The sequence below is a fragment of the Stegodyphus dumicola genome, chromosome 8 (genome assembly GCF_044657685.1).
Source record: "Stegodyphus dumicola isolate Sdum_Otavi_A_Nest chromosome 8, ASM4465768v1".
In the NCBI taxonomy this organism is placed as follows: Eukaryota; Metazoa; Arthropoda; class Arachnida; order Araneae; family Eresidae; genus Stegodyphus; species Stegodyphus dumicola.
Window position 1 is genome coordinate 176,509,665 of NC_140775.1, and position 20,566 is coordinate 176,530,230.

A 20,566-nucleotide genomic window follows, 5' to 3' on the forward strand; every position below is an offset into this window, starting at 1 on the left:
AGGAACGGTTACAAACAAAAGAAATATACATAAAAATGAAACATATACCAAATGGAACATCAAACATTAGAATAACAGACACATAGTAAACTATCATCATGGCGGCTGAAGGTCGACTGACGTTTTTTCATATCTCCACGAGATGGCGTTTAAATAAAATAGTTAGGTTATAGTTCATGGCGTTGAATAAAATAGTTCAATTACACTTAAATAGTTCTGATACATTCTCCCCCTCTGACTTCGTAGACGTCTCGGCAAGAAATCAGGAACTGACATTTGTCTACTTTGTGCAGCGGGCGGAGAATCAGATGAATGGGCTCCAGACTGACGAGTAGTAGATTTAGCATCAGTTTAGAAGAACTTTAAACTGAGATTAAACGATAATGTAAACGAAACTTATCTTTTCCGTTGTAAGTGTCCAGTTGATGATTCAATGTGCTAGCAGCACGGCATGACAATTTTAATTCCAGAATTGGTTTCCAGAATTTTTGACCAGCAGTCCACACCTGAAAAGAAACTGAGCCGATCTCCAGCAACTAACAGTTAAATTCGGGAGTAAGGGCTTGTTAAAGCCAAACAGAAATTCTAAACATTTGGTTGCGCCATTTTGGATTCAAATTGAGTTGGGCGCCAATGTGATGTAGCCGTTCATCAATAGACGCTAATGCCGGTTAGCTTTAAAAGGATTTATTAACAGAGTACACAGGAACGGTTACAAACAAAAGGAATATACATAAAAATGAAACATATACCAAATGGAACATCAAACATTAGAATAACAGACACATAGTAAACTATCATCATGGCGGCTGGAGGTCGACTGACGTTTTCATATCTCCACGAGATGGCGTTTAAATAAAATAGTTCGGTTACAGTTCATGAGTTCATGGCGTTGAATAAAATAGTTCAATTACACTTAAATAGTTCTGTTACAATATCATGTTCTTTGCACTTAAACCATAAAATTCAGTTCAATAGCAATGTTGCAAAATAATTTTAAAATGAGCTTATATTCAGAATTTCCGATACACAGTTCGACGTGCTGGAGATAAAAAGGTTTATTCCCCCCTTAGAGTGTTGCCATTGCTCGCTTTTAAATCGTCGAGTTTGTTACTCAAAAATTCGTTGAAGTTTTACAAAATAGGAAATCGATCATAAAACAAATTCCAAATTTCAAATTTGGGATTTCAGATGCCCATATTCGCAGTAGGATTACGTCATTCAAAGTTGGATGGCTCTAGATACCGTTGTTTTATCACAATAGGAGAAATATACATACATTTATGGAGATTTTTCATTATTTAATTTCTTCAAATATAATGCAGGACTCTAGTATTTTGTGGCAACAGTTTGAAAAGTGAACCGATATTTATAGGAGTCCTACGCAAAATGCCAAAACGAAAGTAATAGTCTCTCGGGACTCAAATCCCTTTTGACTAATAATTTCTGATGTGCCCAGACGGGAAAGTGGTTAGTGACTCGGACTGTCGTACCGAAGGGCTCGCGTTCGAATCCTGGAGAAAGGTAGATGTAACTTGTCTGCTCCTTCATAAGAGGCAACAGTGGCTAACCTGTTGGGTGCCTCCGTAATAAACAGACCACCGCTTACGGCCTTAGTAGTGGCCAATGCCTATAAACGGCTACATGTTTTAGCTATTGGCAAGTATAATGCAAGGCTGAAGACGGAAATTCTTATCTTAGAATAGTAAATCTGGTAACGTGGCCTTCAAGCGGCAGCATACGCTTTGCCTTAACAATCTCAAAACCTCACTTTATATACACGCGAACTTATTTGCATTCTGGCGGTAAAACGGAAAGAAAAAAGTGACAGTAAAGATTCAAAACATAAAATAATTGGTTACCGAATGAAGCCTTATAATTTTATATATATTTTTAAAATAAAAGCATGGCACATGTAAAATGAGCAAAAGCAACAAAATCAGTGTTTATTGGCATTCATTTTTCAAGCTCATTGCTATAATTAGATATTTTTTAACCCAAAACATGTAAATCTTCTATAAATTTTTTAACAATTATAATTCAGAATATAGACCAGAGTATACGAAATTTTTGTATGCCTCGGAAGCTGCCTCATTTTGTAATATGCCAACATCTGTAAATACGCTTCGACATCAGAATTACATTATAATGACGGAAATAAAACGTAACTGATACTTGATGAAGAATTTTTAATAGAAATCGGTACAAAAGTATTAGTTAATATAAATTACAATGCTTGGCAGTTGATTATTTGCAAAATATCGAAATTAAAATCAAATTTATGGGAACTGGAAAATTGACGGAAAAATTAATTCATCTCTTGCTGAAGTATTTTTGGTCACCACCTCGGACAGATATGCTTACCTCACATCTTGATTTCATAGACTTTAACAAAGTGTAGGTTGTATTGTTGAAATTGCACGCCACTCTTCTAAGACTGTACTTTTGAGTACCTGGAGGATCCGAGAGGAATTTGGGGCGCTGAAAAGGCACCTCACACATGCTAAATCGGGTGAGTAAGATGGCCAAATCATTCGAGTGATATCTTCTGTTCGCAAGTATTCTGACATCACATATGCTTGAGCATTGTCATCCATTAGCAAAAAATTCAAGGCCAATAACACTGCTAAACAGTATACCTTGGTGTTCCAGTACCTCGTCCACATATCTCCGAGTGGTTACTTGGGGTTCCAGTACCTCCTTAACATATCTCCGAGTGGTTACAGAACCTTCCTGAGAGATATGCAACTCGGTGCGGCCATTTGTCCTGATTCTTCCCCAGACCATTGAACCGCGGTTGCGGAAACGGGATATTTCACGTATAAGGGAAAGCACGTTGCTTGTTCATTCCCCTCTCCAGATCAAAACACGTCTTGGATCACTGTTCAAACTACATCTGGACTCGTCAATAAACAATACTCGAACCCAGTTGTTTTGGCTCAATTAAATATGACGAAGGCACCAGTATTTATAAGGATCTTTTTGGAAGTTGGAGTGAGTGGTTACCACAAATGACTGGTTTTTCGCATACAGTATAAACTCATTAAGCCTTCGCGTGGCAGTAGAACGGGATGCCTTGCAAATTTTGTTACAATAAAACAGAGCACTGTCTCACTCTGGTCATCACGTGCGAGATATGTAAGTTCAATCACCAATTTCTAGGATGATGTAAACCCAAATGAATATATCCATGGTCCACAAAAGCTCTTGTCTTATCTTATCAGACATCGTTCTGTAGGCTTTCTAAAAAATAAGGTTCCACAGTGAAAGAACTGGTAATCTTGACTACCAGAATATCAACCAGAACTGATCATTACTGTGACATCTGTCGTACTATTCATGATCACATGTTCTTGTTGTTCAAGGCTCATAGTGAACTTTACTGTCTAAGTCACGGAATTAAATAAGAACGTTTCCGATTCCTTTGTCGCAGTACCTGTTTTACAGATTCACATAATCCAATATTCATTCTCGCGTATTGTGTATATTTTCCTGCAAACAAAGACTTCTCATCATCCAAATGAAATGGTTTATTTCTTCAGTTATTTTAATTCAAAGAAGGTGTGTTACTTTTTTATTCTAAATGGAATTCGTAGTTTACTCTAAGTAGAATTCGTCGTTAATCTTCCAGCAGAACAGGCAAACTTTTCTGAGTATACAAATTGTAGCGAATTGAGGGGTCTCTCCCCCTCTTCTCTACGGTCAACCTTTCGAGAGGACAGACACGCCAGAAGAAGGACCTCCGACCCAGGTTCTCATTATACGGAACCCATACAGAGTTTAGAATATCCATCGTCCGTGGGACCACGTCCCCGCGGGCGCTACCCCGCAGCCCCGGCCCGGCTTTTACAAAACATTGGACAGAACTAAAACGTTACAAAATCAAAAACTCTGTCACCTTGCCTCCGGGCACCACTCCTTCGGCAAAATTTCATTGTTAGTTGGTTCTCTGTCCACTCTGTCAGTACCCACCAGGAGAACTGAATGGGGTCAAATCCCTGGGGACTTAGTCAACGATCTTCAGTATAGCTCCACCACAGCCAGAGGAACAGACACGACAGCACCAGTACGGTCCCTGCCAAGCCTGAACCAACCTGAGTACAATACTCGGGCTCTAGTTATGTGAAGTCAAATTATATACCCCCGTGGTTGAGACTACCTAGGTACGGATCCTAACCAGTACTTCCCAGCATGGAGGTAGGAAAGGGAGGAGGGGCCATTCCGCGCTAGAACTGAAGCACTGCTTTGGAGCTTGGGTCACCAGACGGGGTGTTCTTTGTTTACATTCAGAAGCTCGCTTGACAAGATTCTGATAGTATTTCGACACACGACAGTTCCATAGAAATCGAAAAAGGGACACTCTCGCATGAAAGAAACATTCATAGTGTGATGGATAATAGCAATTTGTATAGTTTACTGACATTTACGCAAAAATCACATCTTGGTTATTTTTCGGTAACTAACAACATCGATTTTGATTATGAATTTGTTTTATAAAATTCTAAGCTGTTGCACTACAAAAATATAGATTTTAAGAAAATTGCTAAAAGAGATCTGCCAAAATTTATTTTCTAGAAGATTTGAAAAGTTTGAAACTTGATGGTTAAATGTAAATATAAAATTATGTACGTTAAAATATTTGTAATTAGGCACATAGGTCAGATTAAGTTTTTATTAAATAGAGTAACACATGCAGGGGCTATCTGCCTAAAGAGAGAGATGCCATCGTGGAGGAATTTTGAAGAAAAACTGACCTTTGAGTGGGTATTAAAAATAATACTTATAATTTTCATTCAAATTATATTCATATATATTTTTTATGTAAAACTTTCGGGTGTATGCTAAATTAGTGTAAATTACTTTACACGAAAAATATAGTGAATGCACAGAAATTAAAGATTTGTACATGCCGGAAATGATAAATAGGAAATATGTATGGGTATTTATGCATGTGCTTGCAAAAAGCATGTATCTGCCTTTGACAAAATACTTAAATATTAATTAAATTATTTATAAATGTATTTGAAATGAAGAATTTATTCACTTATAAACAACTGTGAAAGTACTGTGAAGAAATCTAATGATTAAATGTATCTAATTTATAATGATTATAAATGTTATCTAAATATATAATAACCTTAATATTGAATTGTAAACATAAATTGAAATCCTGTTGACAAATACGTTATAAAACTATTTAAGCAAGAATTTTTCGTATTGGAAAGAAATCTGTTAAAAGGTATTGTAAAGCAAATGCTATGAGATGCGCACTTAAGAACGTAATAAAGAGTTTTGGAATATGTATTGTTGAAATGAAGGGTAAAAAAAAAAAAAAAAAAAAAATCTGATAAGTATAATTAAAAGAATTATTCCCTTTACATTTTATAATAACTCAGTTACAAGTTTTAAATAATACTTAAAAAAAAAAAAAAAAACTTATTTTATTCCCTTTCAGAAATGTTCAGAGAAAGTCAAATACTATTTAATACCTATTTAATTATTAGGAATTAGCGAAATACTTATTTAAAGTATTTCGCTAATTCCTAATAATTCTCTAATTTAAAATGAACCGAATAGAGCATTAATTATAAATTGACTTACATTTTTCGATTTAAAAGAAGCCAAAACATCCTGTCATATTTAAGAAAGTATTTTAGGAAGAAGCTCTATAAATAGAAAAGAAATAATGCATAGTTTTAATATTAATAATACAATAAACTTTGATCTTAATTTTTTACCTTAACCGAATAAAATCGAATTACCTTAATTTTTTTTTCTAATGTAATTAACGAAAACTTGTGAAAATATTTCATTCAAATTAAACCATTCTGAGAAAACTGTCCTGTGAAAAGTATAGCATTTAATTCCGTTCAGAATGAAATGTTGTTTAAAAATATGTTGTTTTCACATACTTAGGACTCTGAAGTGTTGTAGAAAAAGAAAATATATACATTTATATGTATATTTGCGACGTGATTACAAAATATTTACACCCGAACGCGTCAAATCCCATAGAACTCAATGGTAAATGACCCAATGTTTTGGTCACCACGTAGGGATCGCCGGTGCTTCAGAGCAGGGTACGGAAAAACTTGTTTAGGGCAACTCCATCTTACTTCCTACCTCCATGCTTCCCAGGCGTTCGCCTGAGTCAACCCCGTTGGGGGGGGGGGAACTTTCCAGAGGACATTCGGCTAACCTTGTAGGGTTCCCGTTACTTCAATAACCAGTGTTATTTTAATTTTAGTACTTTTTTTGAATTCTCTATTTCCCCTCGCATTTCTTCGGCAGGATGCAAAATAAGTAGGTGAACAAGAGAATTTAAACGAGTGAAACGAGAAGTTTAGAGAGAGCTTAATTTTGCTAGTGAAGCACACGTTTGCTGCTTTGTCCTGGAGCTGTTAATCATAGTACCGGCTACGCATTCTGGCCGTCTAACTAGTACATCAACGGAGTAGATTTCCGATTAAGTTACATTGTGTAGTCTTGCACTACATCTTACCTTTTGAATTTTATTGCTAAATTACCTCAAAGTTCTCACCGCAAATAATTGGTGCTATTGTAAGCACAAAGTTCGTGCCTTTCTGTTAAAGATTTGCGACTAGTAAAAAGCGTTTTTTTACACCCTTTCCTCGTAGTGTTCATCTTCACGTCTGAGTGAGGAGTCAGCAGGTTTCACACTTAGATCTAGTCACGCTGTATAATAGCTAAAAAGGTAAGTTCTTGCAACCTCATTTTTAATGGCCTTAGACCTCACAGACATTACACACTTTCAAAAATCTACGCCTTCTTTAGGATTCGAACCTAAGACCATGCGTACGGCAATCAGTACCCTTATACACTATGCCAATTAAGGCAGCTTGATTTGAATTATACGAAAAAATCCGAAAACAATCTGCTGAAAATTAGAATGCTTATGTAGAGAAGCTGTTAAGGAAAAACGTCTTTTATTTACGTTGCACATAAGCACAGAGTGGCACGGAAACTCCCATACAATTAGCCTATTGGTGTCACATAAACCCAGATCGAATTACCAGTGCTTAACGCACTTACCGCTGTGGGTGCTTACTTTCGTGACAAACTTTTTGCATTTTTAATCGATCACGGAAAAGAGAAATAATGCCCTTCCCTGAAGGGGTTTCTAAGGGAGATTTTCCAGCATTTACACCTTTGGGGGAGAAACATTTGTCAAAGATTTCGTTTAAACGGAATCACTAGGAATAGATATTATGCTTTCTTTTGTTCTGCATATTCCCTTATCTAAATACATTTAATTTAGACACAATAACACGTCGAATAAATACTAATTCAGAAGTCAAACAACAAAAATCAGCTTTAAATTTTGTAATTGTAACGCTGATTATTTTGTAAATATAACGCTGATTTTTGTTGTTTGACTTCTGAATTAGTAAATTTAATTTATAATAATTTAATATTATTAATTACAATTAGCGTAAATTAAATATATTTAGACATTTATAATAATATTAATTTACAAGTGGGTGCAGCCCGACCCACCTAACCAAGCAAGCTGGTCTCATGGTCATAACAGGTCACCCCCCGATTCAACAAATAAAACAAGTGAAACATAAAATAACTAAATGAAAATAATCATGTGTTAATAATAATTAAAAGCATAAAAGTGAAGGTTTTGTTTGGTTTACTTAATTATGGCAAAGCACACTAGGGCTATCTGCTTAAGGTGAGGGATGACTTCGTGGAGTACTTTCTAAGGGAAACTGGCTCGTATACCCGTTTCAAAGTGAAGGAAAAGGACAAATACAAACATTTAGACAAAAGCAGACACCAGAGACAAAAAAAAAAAAAAAAAAAGTGAACAACAAACACAAACAATGGTTACAAAAAATAAGTAAAATAGACCGAATAGTGATGGCAATAAAAGCAAAAATCATCCACTGATTCCCACTGCCCGGCGCTCACCGTTAATAATTTTCATAACAGATTTACATAATTGTGCAAAATCCTTACAAAAGAAAAAAAAATGATTTACAGAATCAACATTTTATTATTTCTTAAGCTATTAAAGTAGGGCAGACCTCGAGGCAGTGCTTAGCATCATAATAACGAACCACATAGTTTACATTTATCGTCGTCCTATATCTTAAACCTAGGGAAGTATCCCGGGAAGTGCGCATGCCCAGTCAGAAACTGGTTAACGTCAAAATCATTGCAGATAATATTCTTTTTTCATAGTCAAATCTAAGTGTTTCTTATTTCTCCTTTCAGAATTATACCACTGTGACAGCCATTGCTTAAAATAATAATAATAAATAACTCTGGTTGCTATTTTTTTTAACCTTGAACATGGGGCGTTATACATAACCTTGAACATATTTAAGGTATTTTCTCCCTCCTTCCAGCAGAATAAAAGGCAGTTTAATGATAATAATATTTTTATAGTGTATAACTATTATATTCCATTATAGAGTCTAAATTATTAAACTACCTGATTAATACTACATCTACAGCCTTCTGGATATTAACAGAGCATTCATGCATGCTATGAGAAAAGAAAAATGGCAACAGATTCTCTGCCTTAAACATTTCAGAAAGATAAAAGAAAGTAAATAGAAAAAGAAAGATAAAAAGATAAAAAATTTTAAAACGAAGAGATAAAAAATGTATGAGATAAAAACAAAAAAGATAAATATTTTAAAAAGATAAAAAACTCTCGTTTTATCTTCCCTTACGTCTCGCACCTATTTTTAGAATAAATTTATTTAACTCTCTGGCCGGCTAGAACTGCTGTAGAAGCAAATAACCATAAAATCAAACTTACCTTATTTACTCGGCTCTAGATTGCTTCCAATTCTTGTGTAACAGGTGTGAATGTAATTGGGTACTGAATGCTTTCATTAGCCTCCAGAGTTTCGCTTGCGTAGTTTTTTCTTGAAGAGTTCTCGAGTTTGTTTCTGCATCTGTTGAGTGGAGCTCAAACTCGGCGCTCCGTGATCGTGAACGGATGCTTGATGCGTGACGTCACAAAAAGGAGTTGATGGAGGTTGTACAAACAATGAAGTTCTTGATATAACCCAAGCCGCGTGCTGCCAGCAATTTCAACTCGGAAGTTTAAATTTTCACTTAACAGGAGGTATTTTGTTGCTTTTTTATGCCTACTTTGAAAGGTTTATTTCTAGAATTCACAGAAAGAAAGTATACCTTCTCGGCAAGAAAATAATTACGGTTTTTTTAGTGTAAAATAAAACTCAATTTTTTTTCTATACAAAATCTGAACTTTAATCGGTCAAATATTTTCCATTCTGTTCCATGACTTTTGCCACCCTTCGTAATTTTATGATTCCTCGCTCGTAGAACTTCTAATCTTTATCAGTAAAAAAACCCACTAGCAGCCGAGCGGTAAAGTCGCTGAACACTGGTAGTTTGGTCCGAGGTTTGAATCCCCACAAACGGGCTGGATGGATGTTTTCGTGATTTTCCGCGTGTTTAACGTGTATATGAGCCAGTTTTCCTTAGAAAGTTCTCCATGAAAGCATCCCTCCCCTTTTATCCTCGAGGCTTTGCCGTAAGCACATAAACCAAACCAAACTTTATCAGCAAGAAACTGAACCAAATGCTGTTTGAGGACATGGTTATTACTGAAATTTTTACCATTTAAGAAGTTTTGTAAACTTCGAAATAAATGATAATGCGATGGTGCAAGCTCGGGGCTATATGGGGGATGTGACATCACTTCCTAGCCTTACATCAATAATTATGAAACATATTTTATTAATAAGTATATTAATAAGTATTGGCATATATTCCTCTATTTTTTCTAGTCTAAGTTCATCGTATCAATTTTCAGATTTCTTAGTAAAATGACTTGCAAAACTTTTTTCTCACTCTTTATTATTCTTTATTGGTTTGTGTTACTTTTCTTATTTATTGTTTTGTGTGTTAAATTTACTAATTAAGTACTACGGTTGTGTGGCGTAAGTGATACTTATTAGTTAAATATCTCTTACGCCACACACAATTCAAATCAGCAGCAAAGTCACAAATTACTAAAAAACAGCATATCTTTGTAGAATTTTCGTTTCATAATCTCAGGCTGTCGAGATAAATAATGTTTTATTCCGTACAGTGTTGCCACTGCTCGCCTTCAAATCGTAGATTTGTTGATAAAAAATTCATTAAAGCCTTTCCAAAATAAGAAATCTAAGTGCCCATGTTCGGGACTACGCTATTCAAAAATTGGTACACGTAGGTACGTTCGTTTTTTCACAGTGCAAGGAACATACATACATGCAGATTCTTCATTACTTTAAAAATAATATTGTTGCGTTTTTCTTTTTCTGACACCAGTTGTTACGTTATTTTCTTCCTTCACGTTCGTACCGGGTTTGTATGGATTTGGAGTGAATAATGACGACACTGCTTGATGAAGTATCGAAACACACTTTGACACTTTGTTAGCCAGTATTGTCAGGACAGCTTCAAAACACGTATTACAGTCGTCGATGAACTACTATAAACACGCTGACACGTTCAGCGAAACAGCCTTCAGGTTATCATGCTATCACGGTGGAGACAGCTTCACTGCAAAGCACCAGAGTACAGCTCCCAACTCTGCTGGATCGTTCTCGGAACTCCACGTACTCTCGAGACTCTCCACGCTGCAACTCGCGATGCACTCGGCAACACGCAGAACACAGCTCCCGACTTTTCGGTTCAGTCGTTCCTGGAGCTCAACACGCTCTCTCGACGATGCACTAACTGCGATACACTACGAGACTCTTTCGGTGCACTCGACGACCCACTTGGCCTTCGCTGTCCGGCTGTCAACTCGATCGTCTGCGCACGGACTAACTAGATGAGACACACTAACTCGCACTCGACAAGGCACTCACTCGCCCTCTCGACGAGGCGCACTAACTGACTGCGGACCAGCAGTGTTTATATAGTTTTCGGTTAGTGTTCGAGAACATTCTGGGCTAAACCGGTAAGAATTCGTTCCAGAAGGTTCTTCAACCGTCCATGGTATATCACCAATTTTTTCGCCAAATGGGCGATGTATCGCCAAATGTGGCAATCCTTTTTATGGCAACTAAATCTGCTTTGCGGGGAAGCTATCTTACCGCGCATGTACATTTCGTAACAATACAGAACAATAATATTTTATGACAACAACTTGAAAAGTGATTCGCCGTTTATACTGGACGATAGAATATTCCATTTAGAGACTAATAATCCATTCGTGCTAACATATTTTGGGCTAAAAGTCAGCTTTTGTTTTTCGATGATTTTTTTTTTTTTTTAAATTTATTAATCAATTTAAAATCTTAGTACTTTTATTACTTTACTTTTATAAAGCTTTGCAGGAATTTTTATTCTCTGATTTAAGTTTTAATCTCGTAGATCGCTTACGTAAGGAACGCTCTGATTTTGTTCTGATATATCAGCAATATTTTTCATATCTAAAAATAGATATAAGGTATTTCTTCAGCCTTCTTAGCATGCCTCCGTGGTGTAGTGGTTAGCACACTCTGCGCGTATTCGAGAGGTCCGTGGTTTAAGTTCCGGTGAGAGCATTGCTCATTTTTCATCTCTCCTGCTTTCAAAAAATACCCAATGTTCCTACAGTGGCACCTGAACAAAAAAAAGGGGGGGTGGATGATGATTCTCTACCACCAGGATTTGGCGAATGGATCCCCTAATCTGCAGTAGCGGAGAAGCATATAAGGTATTTCCCCCGCCTTCTTAGCATGCCTTCGTGGTGCAGTAGTCAGCACACTCGAAGCGTATTCGAGAGGTCCGCGGTTCGAGTCCCGGCTAGGGCATTGCTCATTTTTCACGTCTCTCAGCTTTTAAAAATACCTAATGTCTCTACAATTTACAACAATATCCTGCTGAAAATTAATCAGTATCGACAAAAAGTAAGAAATTTAGAAGCAATGCCACAAAGACCCAGAGGTGAAATTCAACGTAAAAGTAAGAAGTTTAGAAGAAGTTCCAGAAAAACCCAAAAGAAGTGAAATTCAAAGTATTGCATTTCATTTCTTTTGGATCGTTTTGGAATTGGTTCTAAATTTTTTTGCTTTTTGTCTATACTGATTATGTATATATATATTTGTAATAATAGAATTTCGTAGTCAAGAATACACTTAAAGTTCTAACTGTATGTTCTTTTCATTTTTAATGGCGACGGTCTCTTATTTGAAAGTACGTGGAATTAAATCCACAGCCCCGTAGTCAAGTTGTTTTTCCCGCCTTTTCTACACGTACAGTTATAGAATGTTCTGGAAATATTTAAAGCGAACTGGATTGGCTGACGAGGCTGACGTCATTTCTTGGAAGCTCCGGCTTTCCAGAGGCTATAAAAGGACTCGCAAAAGAATATCGAGGCTTTTTCTTAAATGTCACGATGCAGTAAACTTCATACAAAAAGTTATTAGTAATTCTTGTTATTTACTCCGCATATCTGATTTTTGTAACTGCTATTTCTCCTGAATAATAATAAATGGATCCTGTTTTTTAAACTTATCGTCTGATACTTTGCGACTACATTTATGATTCTTCACCAATCTCTTTATTCCGGACAAAAGCTGGTACATCACATATATATATACATGTTTATATATGTTTGGCGCTGCCGATTGCAACCAAAAAAGGAAGTGCACAATTACATGTTATAGCAGTCCCATATATAAAAGTGAGGTTTCACAGCTACATGCAATAGTAGTCGTATCCATTTTAAATCAACTTTACAATTCGTTTTGGAAAAGAAGAGTCCTTTATTTGGCCCGTACGTACAGATGTCACGCAAAAGCATCGTTTAAATGGAATCGAGAGAGATCAAAATGTATATTTTCGTTGAAATATACCCGAACGTTTTCGCGGTTACAATACTTCCTTTACATGGTACAAGGAACCACAAATGAATTTCATTTATTACTCTTAAAATTATTCCCATGGGTATTCAGTTGATGCAGATGTGTTAAAGAGAATCATAGGATTGCATTTTCTTGTTGATTTATGCTATAAAATGCTAAAACTTCATCTTCTATAATTAAAATGAAATATTCTTATAGCAAGAGTTTGAAATTACTGGTAAAACTAAATTTATTTTGGATCTTTTCTTGGGTTTGAAAATATTCGAAAGAGGTTTCGAATGAATGCGATTATAAAGTTACATTGATACATGTGAATGTAAATGTCTCCCGAATTCGAATATTAAGATGAGCTGAAAGCTATAATTTGATGAATGCATTATTTTGCCTTTTTCTCACTGCATATTCAGTCAGGTTCCTATGAAATTCAAATTGCTGTTGGACGGGGAGGAATTCCATTTGAATACTGAAGTAATTGAATTTTGGCATCGACGATAGGGAAAAAACTGCAGTCTAGACATTTTTTCCCCATACACTTGCTCTTTTCCACATTATATTTATCCCTATCGACCTCGCTGATGCCAACGTGGTTTTAAGAAAAAAAGGCGATAATGTGCAAATGGAAATTTTTAGCAAAATGGATTTCTGCTTTCATATGTTGAATACAGGGAATAGAAGCTTATTGTATGTGCGAAGCCTGAAACCCGTTTTATTTATATTCTGTATTTTTTTTTTTTTTTCATTTTTTTAGAGTATGTTTTGACTTTAAAATTTCAGGTCGCCAGATATAACTCTGAACTCGACATTTCGCTGAAATATTATGCGAGTATTCATCGCCAGCTGTCCGCAAAATTTCATTTTGGCATTTCGCGAGAGTAGCAGTCGCCTCTCTGATATCTTTCCAAATTGAATGTGCCTTCATATCCTGTGCCAGGAAGATGGAATAGCTGAAGTGGCCGCTGCCCAAAAACATAAGATTTGGACTGCATCCTTGTATAGGACGAATCTGTAAAATTTGAAAGTTTAGTGTCTTTTATAATAAAGTAAAAAATTTGCTGTCCATGTAATTCCAACTGATTTATTAGCATCATGCAAGCATGGAATTAAATTTTACTTCATTCATCCAGAAATCATTGTTCAATTTACACTCATGTCCATAAATTAAGGATAATGCAAAATCAGGCAAAGGAAGAGTTAGAAGCAAAACAATTTGACTTATTTGTAAAGCTTATTTATTAAACAAAAGGTAAAGAGCAAATAAAATTTTAATATGTTTAATATTATTAAAAAATTAGCGATTTTTTCTCCCTGGAGCAAATTACAAAAACAAAACCTATTTACAAAAAAACAATATTACATGGTTGGTATGATTTTTAATACATTGTATGTCTCCCAGACGATGCAATACAGTCAGTACAACGCCTAGGCATGCTGAGTATCAAATTGTCGATCTGATCTTAGGATTTAGGATTTAGGAACGGGGAAGACGGGCACCACGCCTTTACCATTTGGTTAATTGGTTTAGCGCCGTCTCCCCACTACGTGATCCCAGCCGTTTATTGATATTAGCAAACAGATACCTAATTTCAAATGAATACAAAATTTGTAATGATACATAATAGAAATGAATACATAATTCGAAATGAATACATAATTTGCAATAATACATAATTTGGAAAGGAAAAAAAAAATGAAGCATGATGTATAAAATAGCATAATTATAAACGTACACAATTTTGAATGTAATACAAAAATTTTAAACATAATATATGACATAACTCTTTAAAATATGTGCGGAATTTTGAATACAATATGCGACGAAAAGAATGGGGGATATTCTGTAGTTCCGTAGACATGTAGGAGGAGGTTGACGGGCTGCAACTCGTTGGCCAAGCATATCCCCCACGTGCTCTACTGGATTCAACTCCGGTGAGAATGCCGGCCAGTCCATACGGGTGATATCCTCCGATTGAAGGCATTCGCTTACGATGTTTGCACGGTGAGGACGGGCGTTTTCATCCATAAACACAAATTGTGCGCCCATGGCACCCCGAAACAAACGTACATGTTGTTCCAGAATGACGTCCCGATAGATTTGGCTTGTCATGGTTCAAATTTGAACATGTAGTCATTTCTGGAACCCAGAATAATTCCACCCGAAACTAGCACTCCTGCACCATCGTAACGGTGTCGTTCAATGATGTTTTTTTGGTGGTAACGCCTACCTGGAGCTCTCCATATGAAAGTCCGGCGAGAATCAGACTGAAAGCTAAACTTGGACTCGTCGGAAAACATCACACAAGCCCACTGTTGCGGTGTCCACAATGCATGCTCTCTACTCCGGCTAACCACAGGCGACAGTGAGTTGCAGTAAGTGGAACGCATCTGACAGGTCTACGAGCATATACACCAATCTGCCCTAAGCGTCTGTACACGGTCTGCCTTGAAATTGTCGTACCAGTGACTGAAGAGAGCTGACGAGACAGATCTGAGGCTGTGCTCCGCCTGTTTCTTTTGGCAGTAACTGCCAAATACCGGTCCTCATTCGGCGTTGTAACTCTGGGGCGACCTGTGCTGTAACGTCTACTGACATTACCATCATCTTGGTTTCGTTGCCAAAGCCTGGAGATGACACTGTGGGCAATTCCAAGTTCGTCTGATACTTCCAGTTGGTTACGCCCACATTCTAGACTGCGGATAATTCTACCACGTAAAAAATCATCCAAATGCGTCCTTTGTCTCATAACTATTCGGTTATTGCACTGAAATGCTTATAAAGCGCCTGTGAACAATTTTACTTCTTTGCCTGTATTCCTTATATATCACTCTCTTACACTCTCATCATTGTGACGTATCATCGGTGTCATCTGGTTACTTCCTGAAATTTGAATATGATTCTTGAAGATGTGTGTAGTGATTTTACAGGTGATATATTTGTTTTAGGGTTCGATTTCCGCGTGACTCCGAATTATCCTTAATTTATGGACATGAGTGTAAAAAAGCAATGCGTCTCTTATGCCGAAAATTTCGAGGCATAAGTGTAGAGGCAGCTGTAGGAGTATAATACAATCCATCTAATTTTTATTTTACGAATATTACATGCTACTTAATTTTTTAAATTATTTATTGTTTGAAGGGAATTGTTCGGTTTGCCAAGGAAGTTTGTAGCGCAAATTTTAAATTCCGGGATCGCGTTTTGAGATCGGTGCACTGTCATTTTCACGTGTATATTACAGTCCACGTGTATATTACAGTTTCGTGTATATTAGTCACGTGTATATTACAGTTTCACGTATCATATTACAGTCCAAGTTTTAAGGTGCTTAAAGACGCTTCGGTATGCAATCTTCAATATACATTTTACGCTCTGCATAATTTGCGTTGTTCCTTTTTTATTCCTTGCATTTTTTAATTTTCTGAATGCAGCAGCAAGGCTTCTTAATTTTTTCCAAAATTTCTTCATGTCCTTTCCGTCGACTTTATATTTGCATCAATATCAGCAGGTTCTTCTCTGACATAGCAGCATTTTACAATTAAGAAGCTCTTCTTGTCACAGAAATGTTGTTCATCGAGTTTAATAAAAGCTACGAAGTTCAGTAAGTAACACGTATTTTCCCTTTATAAAATAGCAAACAAAAGGAACAAAGAGGGCTTAAACTAGAGGACCAGCGGTCGCCATTTGCATTTTCGGACATAAGTTCCTATGTAAATTTTATTTGTCATGGTATGACAGACTAACAGATTAAGTTTGGCAACGGCTTTTTGAAACACCCTGTATATTCCTCAGGGGGGGAAAGACAATTTCCTAAAAGGAAATAATACAATAATAAAATGTTAATAAATATATATCTTCTCTACATATAATCAATGAAAGAGTCTGTCTGTGTGTGTGTCTTTCGTTCGCCCTGCGCGTAAGCTAATAGAGCCAAGGTTACGAAATTTGGTACATACAGTGGATGGACAAAAATATGGAAACACCTTCTGAAATGCATGTTTGAAAAGAAAGATTGATTTTAATGAAATATGTAGGTGTCGCTGGTGTTTTTGACTACTTACGCCACCTATACAACTTCGTAAATGTGCTAAACAGTTCAGTTGTTGTCGGAGTACTGTTATGGGAGGTTGTCATTGCATTATGTCAGAGACTTCGAACGTGGGCAAATTGTTGGAGCACGTATGGTAGGTGCTTCCGTAAGCAAGGTAGCCGAGGTGTTTAGTGTTTCAAGAGGTACTGTATCGAAGATTTATTCCGCATATTTGAAAAGCGGAAAAACATCATCTGCTAAATCACAGCGCGGACGAAAGTGTGTCCAGAGTGATCGTGACAGACGATCATTAAGGACAATTGTGACGAAAAATAAGAAGACCACAGCTGCAAAAGTTACTGCTGAAATGAATGTTGTGTTACCGAACCCTGTGAGTACCAAAACAATTAGAAGGGAGCTTCATAAACAGGGAATTGCTGGCCGTGCTGGCAATTGAGAAGCCACTCATTAGTGATGCTAATGCCCGTAACAGTAAAAGGTGGTGTTTAAGTCATAAAGCCTGGAATATAGAGCAGTGGAAGCGAGTAATATGGTCTGACGAGTCTTCTTTCACATTGTTTCCCACTTCTGGCCGAGTTTACGTCTGGAGAACGCCATCTCAAGCCTATAATACAGATTGCTTGTTTCCAAGAGTGAAACATGGCGGGGGTTCTGTTATGGTTTGGGCAGCCATATCGTGGTTCTCTGCTAGCCCCATGATAACTGTGTCAGGGCACATGACTGCCAAGACTTATGTGAACATTTTGGCCGATCAAGTTCATCCCATGGTACAAACTTTGTTTCCCGATGGTGATGGTGTCTTCCAAGACGACAAAGCCCCTGTTCACACAGCTCACATTGTCCAGGACTGGTTTTCTGAGCACGAGGATGAGTTGTCCTCATCTCCCCTGGCCACCACAGTCACCAGACCTGAATATTATCGAACCTTTGTGGTCTACATTGGAACGGAAAGTGCGTTCTCGTTATCCACCGCCAACATCGTTATCTGAACTTGCCACCGTTTTGCAGGAAGAATGGTATAATATTCCCTTGGCAAACATACAGGAACTGTATTTATCCATTCCGAGAAGACTGTAAGCTGTTTTGGATGCCAACGGGTTTCCTACACCATATTAAGCAAAGAAACATGTTTTTTAAAGGTGTTTCCATATTTTTGTCCAACCCCTGTAGGTGGATCTAGACAAGAGCCAGTGCATCTCGAAGCGATTTTTTCGAAATTCGAATAAGAATTTTTTTTTATTTTATGTTTTGTGACAAAATCGCGTCATTTTGAGACATAATGGGCTTTAGGAAAGCGAGATTTTACTCTACACACTCCATTTTCACGTCTTCATGAAATGTAGGCACTTAGCTATTTTACGAACTTAAAATAAATTTCGTGTTTCAATAAATCGATTAAATACGAATTTATTTAACAAATTATTTTTAAACATTATAATTTTAAACATTACAATTTTAACATTTTATATTTTAAACATTATTTTCAATTTTATTAATTATTTTTAAACATATACACTTTATTTTTCTTTGCTTTTTGGAAACTTTCATCCTTGCGACTGCTTTTACAAAAAGAATTTTGGAAAAATGATAATATTTTGTATTTAGAAAAAAAATTAAATGAAGTTTCCGAATACATTTCTCACATCTCACATCTTTAAAAATTTGATTTTGGCAACCATTTTCCTTTCTTATTGTTGTTGATAGATTTTTGATGAAATTGCACCATTTTGAATAGTTTCTTTCTTTTAGAAATATGGGTTTGGCAACAATTTTTCGTCGTATTTCTTATGTCACTCTTTTTAAGAGATTGGCATATTTCATTGTCATTTTTTATATATATAATATATTTATTTATATAATATATTATTTTTTGCTTATTTCACTGTTTGGAAGATATCGAAAAGTTTTGCATGATTTTTTTTCTTCAACGAAAAGTTGGTTAATTTTTTTATTAGTATAATTAATATTTGTACTAAGGGATATAGCTTATTTCATTGTAATTTTTTTCTCTTGAAAATATAAGATAAAATATCATTCATTATACTTTGCTTTTCACAATTTTTTGTTTTTTGTATTCTTTTATGTTATTTATTGCTCATTTCACTGTTTTTAAGATATTGAAAAGTTTTGAGAGATTTTTTTTAGGAAACAAAGTTTTTAACCTCCTTTATTCCATTTGAGTTCTTCAGATTTTGCAAAAGGAAGTTGGTTAATTTATTTATTAAGATAATTAATATTTGTATTAAGGGATACTGCTTAGTTCATTGTAATTTTTTTATATATGTAATACATTTTTATTGCTTTTTTTAAATAAAGTTGTTCTGCAGAGTGAAATACTGCGCAGTTTTTAAATTTAATATTCTTCTTGGGTACTGGACGCTTGTCGAGAGAAAAGTGATAAAATTGCACTAATTGGCGTTTTCAGAATATTTTCTGTAAGACTCTTGAAAGTATGCCTCAGCCACCAAGAAAAAGGAAATGTTTGCGTGCAAGACGAGCAAGTGATAGAGAACGTGGAGAATTATCCCGGGCGCGTAATGGCAGACCGCACATTGAGTTGAACAATGTTAAGCAAATTTCGCTTACTGCGCATGCTTGATCGTGTACCTTTGGCGCGGGGAGAAATATTGGCGACTAAGCAACCCTACGCTAGCTTATTCGTGATCACCATGGCTGTCGAGTGTGTTCGAGTGATGTTTACAACTGTAATGTTGTGGAACTTTGCTTATTAGTTATTTTAACGTCCATACCGATTGCACTTGCTTATTTTTATAATATATATTTCATTGTAATTTGTCAATAACAGTGCATTTAATATTTGTTAACATATGTTCGTAATAATTCGTTATTTAAATGTAATTTGTTTACATGTTATAATTCAGTAATTGTAAACTGGAGTATCTCGCTTAGTTTGTTAGCGTATATTCGCGCTTTTATTTTCTCATTTCAAAGAATTTAATAACTAGCATTAAGGAATTGTAAAACTTCTTCAGTGTTATTTGCAAGCACTTGTTATATCCCTCAGTGTTTCTTTATGTATGTACGAATGGAACGTATGGTAAATCCTGAATTGTTTTTATTGCTTAAAAGTATAATGAATAAATTTTCAACTAATATATCCTAAATTTCAGTCTTTTTCTGAACGAAAATTTGTACAGTTCCAAAGGAATGTGCAGAATTTATAGGTATTATATTTTACATTTTGAATGCAATAATTTCAGCTTTCTAGTTATTTGAGCAGTACAGCAAAAAATAGTATTTTAACACAGTAATTAATTTACATTTACATTATACTCTACGAAGATTTAAACGCCAGATTTGTTTACAATCAGATGGCGGTACATCTACCATATACCGTATTTATCTTCTTTTCAAATCGCGCCAACATAGTAATTACGCCAAATTGTTTTCTGGGCATGCGCAGTATGCGACATTCGTTTAACACTGTTCAACTCAGTGTGCGGTCTGCCATTACGCATCCCGGGCAAATGAAACATCCGAAGAAAGGAAATCGAGACGAGGGAGGGATAGAACATTTGTTGGGAGGATCGGAATCTTAACAAAGAAAAAATGTTGGAAGAACTTACGCGGGCATCGGTCCCAGGTGTGTCTTTTAGGCATTTTTCCGGTACGTTTAAAAGCCAGACGAGGGCTAGCCGCCTAGCGGCT